Raw genomic sequence first — 7260 nt, 5'->3', positions numbered from 1 at the left:
GATTTTGTTGTTGTTAACTACTCCTTAAGTAATAGACCTTTTTCAAAAAATTTGTTTTTGTTATGTTGGTACAACCTTTCTTGACATATGGCACAAATTTGAGCGCCATCTGTTAATTAGTTTGTTTACAGCAGCTGTTAATGTGAAACTACCTCAAGTGCATTTAGAGATTTTTGGAAAATTCTTGTTGTACGCGATTTTTTGACTAAACACGGCGATGACAGTGATGTTGACACTGTCATCGCTCAGGCACCATATTCGCCCGAAACTCAGATTGGCCCTTCGTGGTAAGCGTTTTGAGTCGATTGAATCGGTATAAGAGAATTCGCTGAAGGAACTAAAAGCCATACCTTCACGGGCATACGAAAAGTGTATGGAAGATTGGGTTAAGCGTTGGCATATGTGTATCGCTTTAGAAGGAGCATATTTTGAAGGAGATAAAATAAATTTGGAATATAATTTAAATATGTGTGTTTTCTTTAAAAATCCGAATACTTTTTGAGCAGAAGGTATGAATGCTACTCAGTACATTTTACATAAACTTGCTCTACTGTTTAGCCATTTGAACTTTTTAATATTTTTCTATGTTATTTGAGATTGTGTTTCGTTGCATCGATATAATTCGTATGTTTAGGTGAAGGGTAAGTATACACATCTTTAATAATAATTTGTTTAAATAATAATAATAATAATTTATTTTAAAACGCAATTTCCGTCATTACTTAGATCCAAAATTATTACTTCTGATATCTGAAATTTTAAACATTTTGATCTCGGAGTATAGCAACCTGATAGAAGTTGTTCGAACCACAAATGCTGTTCAGAAAAATACAAGTCACTCTTTTATAGAAATGAAGGTGTGATTTCATATTCAATTAGGCAAGTTGTTAAAAAGTTGTTTACTTTAAAAATTTGAGTTTCGCCGTCATTGTTGTCAGTGGTTATAATGGTACTGGTAATATCTTATCCATCTCAAAGAGTTTTAAAAAATTAGGTGTGAATCAGAATCAGAGCTTTATATATCAGAATCAGAGCTTTATATAAGAGAATGGTCTTCTCTAAATATGTTTTAACTTCAGGATAGAAACATGTATGAATCTGTTCTTTCTTTTGTTTACTTCGTTTAAATTTTTTAAAGCTTGTGTAGATTCTGACACATAAATAAAAAACGGTTTTAGCTTAACTTTACTGGATGCATTGCTAGATATCAATAAGATTAAGCATTCCCTTGAAACTTTGAATATACAGTAGATTTTGCTAAGTCTGAAAGAAATCTGTGAAATTGTTTCTCATGCATTCTAACGATGTATAACGTTCGACTTAATATCCATACTGAAATAGCTTTACGTGATTTCTTCAATAAAGCATTACTTGCTGGAAGAGCCATTCTGATATCGTATTATTCGACCTACAGGTGTATTTAGCTTAAAATTTGTTCCGCATAAAATGGAACTAGATTGATAAGAGTTTTATTTAGTAGAATCTATAGTTTCCTGAATAAATACGTTGTACATTTAAAACTGTCTTATAAACTTTATTTTTTATGCCATTATTAATGATTTCCTATTTGAAGCTCGATGGTTACTTCGATTTTATTTACATTTAACTTTCGCTCAACACGTGCCTCCGCATGTCTTCGTTCATCTGCTTTACGGGTCATATGACCAATGACGTCAGTGTATTTAAGTGCTTGTGAAAACTAAATGAATAATATTTTTTTTAGTTCTATTTGATCTTTTCGAGCACGATGTACGAAGTAAGATTAACAGACCTCTTGCCTTTGAATTTTTTCTATCTATAGAATTTTTTCTATTTCTTCTATTTTCTTTGAATTCACTTAAACCAGATAACCAAATGTTATTCGATTCAAGAAGATTTTGTTTCGTCTTCTTCATATTAAATAATTGTACGCATAACCGCAGTTTGACAGGGAAACTAAGGGAAACTTATGGGGATTTTTTTAAATACATGTCTGAGTAATATCGGCATATTCCGGCACACATCATCAATTTTTGAACCTGTTCTAACATGCTGCATTTTATTATTATTAATTCACTTTCTTTCAAATTAACACGAACGTTTATAATTTCTATAAATAGGTAAAGTTCATAATTTTTTTGTTAAGTTGCAGATTGTTAAATAAATTCAGGAAACGGAAATAAAAACACGGTATAAAATGAATGTCATATACCAGTATAAACTCTTACAACTTCATCACACTTGGTTCAACAATTCAACAATTTATAGATTCCATATCTGTAGTGGCCTTTTAAAGTATCCTATTAATGACAGCTATTTTCCTTTTATTCAATTTTAAAAGAACCAGAATCAAGAGAAGTCCAAAATTGACCAATAGACTTTTTATAACAACAGTTAATGCTATTATTACATACATTAATATTTCATTAGGCGATTTCTATACTGTATTTACAACTTGTAAAATTTGTAAGGAACTAAGCTTCTTGTTTTAATTCAGTATAATACTAGTAGACCCACATTTCATCCACACACATTTCTTTTTGTTCTTTTTTAAATATTTTTTATTAAAATATATTTTTGTTAAATCTTGCCATTATAAAATATTGCTTACTATACGTAATGGAATTCTTAGAGTTTCTACTTAATCTTTTTCGGTTAATTGACAATCTTTCATAGTTTTTAGGGATTCCTCACATTGAACACCTTTAATACACATAAAATAATCTTTAACAAACTAATTTAATGGATCAAGTTTAAGATTGTGAAGCTAAAGTCGAATCTATTAAACACATTCTATCTCTACAGTTGAAGTAACTCCAAGGTATTAGAGTACGTCACTTCACTGGTTTGACAGAGTTAGTGTAAGTAGACTTGTTTTTTTTAAACATACATTTATTTATTGCATCTTCTCTTACAATGAGATTAAGAATAAGTTGTAGAATCTTATTACTAATTACATAATACTACAATTTTATTTTAACTATAATATATAAAACTTATATCACGGACCTCACTTCGATTTGTGGGTTGAATTTCAGTGGAATGAGTGTCCTGCCAGCCTTTCATTGTATTTTTTTCTTGTGTTGTGAAATTCAGCTTTAACTAATGGAATTTGTGGATCTCGGTGAATACTTTCATTCCTAATATACCATGAGGCTCAAGTGATTGTTTTCAGTATGTTTGACTGAGCTCTTTGGATAAGTTCAATATTTGAGGCACTAGCATTACCGAATAGCTAGATACCAAGAGTCCATATTGGTTTTATGATGCTGTAATGCAAGAGTACTTTATACTCTAGTCATAGGGAGGATCTGTTAGAAATGAGCAAGTGCAACTTAGAGGCTTGGAGCTTCAGTTGTATTTTTTTGGCTTCAATGTGCTTGCGCCAAGTTAGTCGCCTGTCTAGGTGACTACCTAAGTACGTTAGTAGACTTCTTGAATTACTTTTGTTAAGTCTGTCAATCAGTATTTAAATAGTGATGGTGAGGAAGCAGAATCAATCAATCATTTTCCGTATCTTTACGTGGAACTGCAGACAAAACGGCTTCAATGTATGATAGACCGGTGCTTAACTGGCCTAGCAAAGTCAGCGAAAGAAGACTTGTTGTATCTCTGCAATTTTATTTAGTGAACCAAAAAGTTTAATGATTATTAGTGTAGTTTATTTTTTCTTGGTAATTTTAAGGCATCACTATGAGAATATCTTTACGAAAATTTTGATATTTCTATGAACACGCTTCTTTCTAACCTAACTTTTGTTGAGCAGACTCATCAAACTTACTTTCAAACCTTGTATTCCAATTAATCGATGTGGAATGATTGTGCTCTGTGAAAAAATACAACCACACGTCAATTTTAAATTGCTTGTTAATACATAATGAATTGTTAAATTAAATTCAAATATTAGCTATATTCTTATGAAAGACAAAATATTGATATGGTGTTGCAGACTTAAATTTATAATCGATGAATCTCGATGAGGTTCAGCGAACTTATTGAACAACTTACTCTTTCACTAAGCCCCACATAATGCAAAGTTCTCGATAATGGCAAAGTTCTCGATAATGGCAAAGTTCTCGATAATGGCAAAGTATATAATGGAATAATCGAAGAATCCTCAAACAATGCAGTACATGCATGTACTAACAAAATAACAACTATTAAAAGAAGATTAAGAGCAATAACAAAATACAATTATAAGCACAATTAAAACAAAAGGACTTAGAGAAACATTAATGCAGTTTTCCTCAATGCACCTATTTGGCACTACTTGCTATCAGCAGGACTGCCATTACAATGCAAACAAAATTAATAAATAAAAAATAAATACTATAGAATAAAAAAAATAAAATAAAAGCGATAAAAATCTCAACACTGAGGAATAAGCACCTTTTATGCACAACATGCGAACACATCCAAGCGAAATGTGTACGTAATGTGAAGCATTAAAATCCTGGCTGAATGTTTGTGCTCGTAACGAGGACGAGCAGCAGGGCAGGCACACACAGATGCACTGCAAATGTGAATGGAGCGATGGAAATTTTACACTATAATTTCGGGTACTCAAATTTAATGATGTGTTGTTATGATTTGGCCACTGCGCCATTTTCCACTGCTCACTGTTCACTGGGCAGGCCAAGTCAGACCGGGCCATACCAGGCCATACCAGGCCATACCAGGCCAGGCCAAGCCAATGTGAGTACATAAACTCGGTGTGTGTATAGGCGGTGAACATATCGCATGCTGGACAGAGTACGAGTTTCCCAGGCAATGACATGCAAACATGTGTGAAAATTTGTATAAACGGCGCAAAAATTTATTATGTGTAAAGGCAAAATAAAATTTTACACTAGTGAAACATGCAGTATTTGTATTTTAGTTGTTTGCTAAGTAACTAAGTTGTAAAGTACGAAATAATGGAAAACACTACCTACTGTGCGAGTAAACATAAATTCGACGAATGCAGAAATATTTCATTTAAAATCAGTTACGAAAATTTAATGAATCAGAAACTTAAACAGTTTAGAAATACCAATGTGTTGTGGTTAATAGTTGTAGTGTTGAAATAACTCAGCCAAAAAAATTTGCTACAACAATTATTGCTACAACAGTTATTCCTGGAATAGTGAAAAATATTTGACGGGAAAGGATAACACTTCAAAAAAACATCACATACACACCTCAATTTTCTGAGTCCCGTCATTTAACAACGGATTCCAAGCAATTATTCCATTGCGATATATGACGATATAGTTAGTTTTCCAGATAGTTCAGTTTTAACAATAACTAAATAAAAGCTCCTTATGGAAATTGTGTAGTCTAGCTTCAAAGCTAGATGACGTCTGCAGTTTATTTGATAATGTTTGTTCTTTAATTCAAGTGTCAAGTTAGTCTGTTAGTGCATTTCGTGCTTTTGGATGTACTCGTTACTAACTGTTTAATTGGTTGTCAGTACGGCAGTAGGGTTACATTCAGTCTGTGCAGTTAAGAAATCCTTAGCACTTCAAAATTAATGAAGAATTTGGTTAGTCCTTATATTAGTCCAAAACCAATTCTCGAAGTTAACCAGGATCACTTGATAAGATCAGTCGAATTAAACATCGCAAATAAAACTAACCATAAGTATAGTATGTTGATCCTTTTTTTCGAGTCAGCGCAACTGGGCACATTTACTCTTTGATAGCTGGGGGTACTACAGGATCCCACCCATCTCATTGACTAATTTATGTATTCCCTATACGCCCAGTCAGCGCAACTGGGCACATTTACTCTTTGATAGCTGGGGGTACTACAGGGTCCCACCCATCTCATTGACTAATTTATGTATTCCCTATACGCTTCATGATTATTCAGTGATTGGTCTAAGATCTGCGTACCTCCCCGTGCGGAGAGTGCTTAATCTAAGATTAGATAGTGGTAAGTAGGATAGCCTGTCAATTTTCGCATATAACTTCAGGGCTCTGTCCCTTATGTATTTTTTGATAGGGTCTATCCTAAGGTCTCTTAGCATGTCGTTTGTGCGGATGTACCAAGGCACTTTGAAGAGCCTTCAGAGAGCTTGACTTTGAGCAACTTGTAGCTTTTGTATAGTAGAGTCGACAGCTTTGCTATACGCGACACACCCATAAAGTAATGCTGGTCTGATAGGTTTTGTGTAGAAAACGCAAAACTATCACCTACATATGCTTGGAAATTATTCTAATTTTTCACAACATGGGAGAATAATTTAACATAGTCAGTGAGCATTTTTGGTTTTAGGTTATAACTATTCAATTAATAGAAAATTACAAAATTTTCAAGAACTTCTGTCAAAATGCGATAAATAAATGTTGTACAGTTGTTTAAATCTAGTTTGATGAATGTCAAGAAAAATGTTGACTATTCCTTGAAGATTCGCTCGCTCAACTCTCTCAATTTTTAGGTGCTTACTATCGTTCTGCTACTACTTACTAGACTTATAAACGCTATCATGATGTAAATAATTGTCACGCTTAAAAATATTAATAGTGGTTCTTTTCTATATTTTTTTTTATCCGGTCATAGGTCACTTTTTATTATCAGTGCAATATAGTGCAATATAGACAATAGAATTAAGAGAATGACGTTGCTATATAGTTTTTAATAAGATTAATTTATGTTAGATCCTGATCCTGATGATGACTCTCTAGGAGACTCGAAATATAGAATATATTAATAAATATTAAACAAAAGTTAAATTTTAATTTCACCAAAAAGTGACCTATAGCCGAATAAAAAATATATATAAAAACCGTTATTTATAAAAAAAAAAAAAGAATATAAATTAATTTAAAATTTAATTATTTAAAAATATTTTTGTTTGTTTGATGCTCTTCACTTCAGATACAATATTTTTGGCTTCTATTACTCAAATTTACGAAAGACTTAACAGCCACAGTGCTACAGATCACACATAGACTGCTTAAAGTTCCATTACATTACTTTAAAACTCTTGTTTTCCAATGTTCCTTGTTTAGCTATATATAAGAAAATCAGAGCGAATGAAGGTATTGCCACAGTTTGTCTTTTAAAAGGCTATTTTCCTATTCAATATGTAGTTAAATCTACTGAATCTATTGGATCAGTATGATGTCGAAATGTCTATATTACTGGTGCTCAAGTAATTGACATCAGATATCCATGCTACAAATTTCTATTTTAGAAACGTTCTATTTAATTTGCACTAAAATTTTCAAAATTTTGATTATTTTTTTAAAACTTTAAGTTTGACGGATTAATTTATAGTTGTCACCATTGAATTGG

The sequence above is a fragment of the Teleopsis dalmanni genome, chromosome X (assembly GCF_002237135.1).
Source record: "Teleopsis dalmanni isolate 2A chromosome X, ASM223713v2, whole genome shotgun sequence".
Lineage (NCBI taxonomy): Eukaryota > Metazoa > Arthropoda > Insecta > Diptera > Diopsidae > Teleopsis > Teleopsis dalmanni.
Note: the sequence above shows the minus strand (reverse complement) of the source record.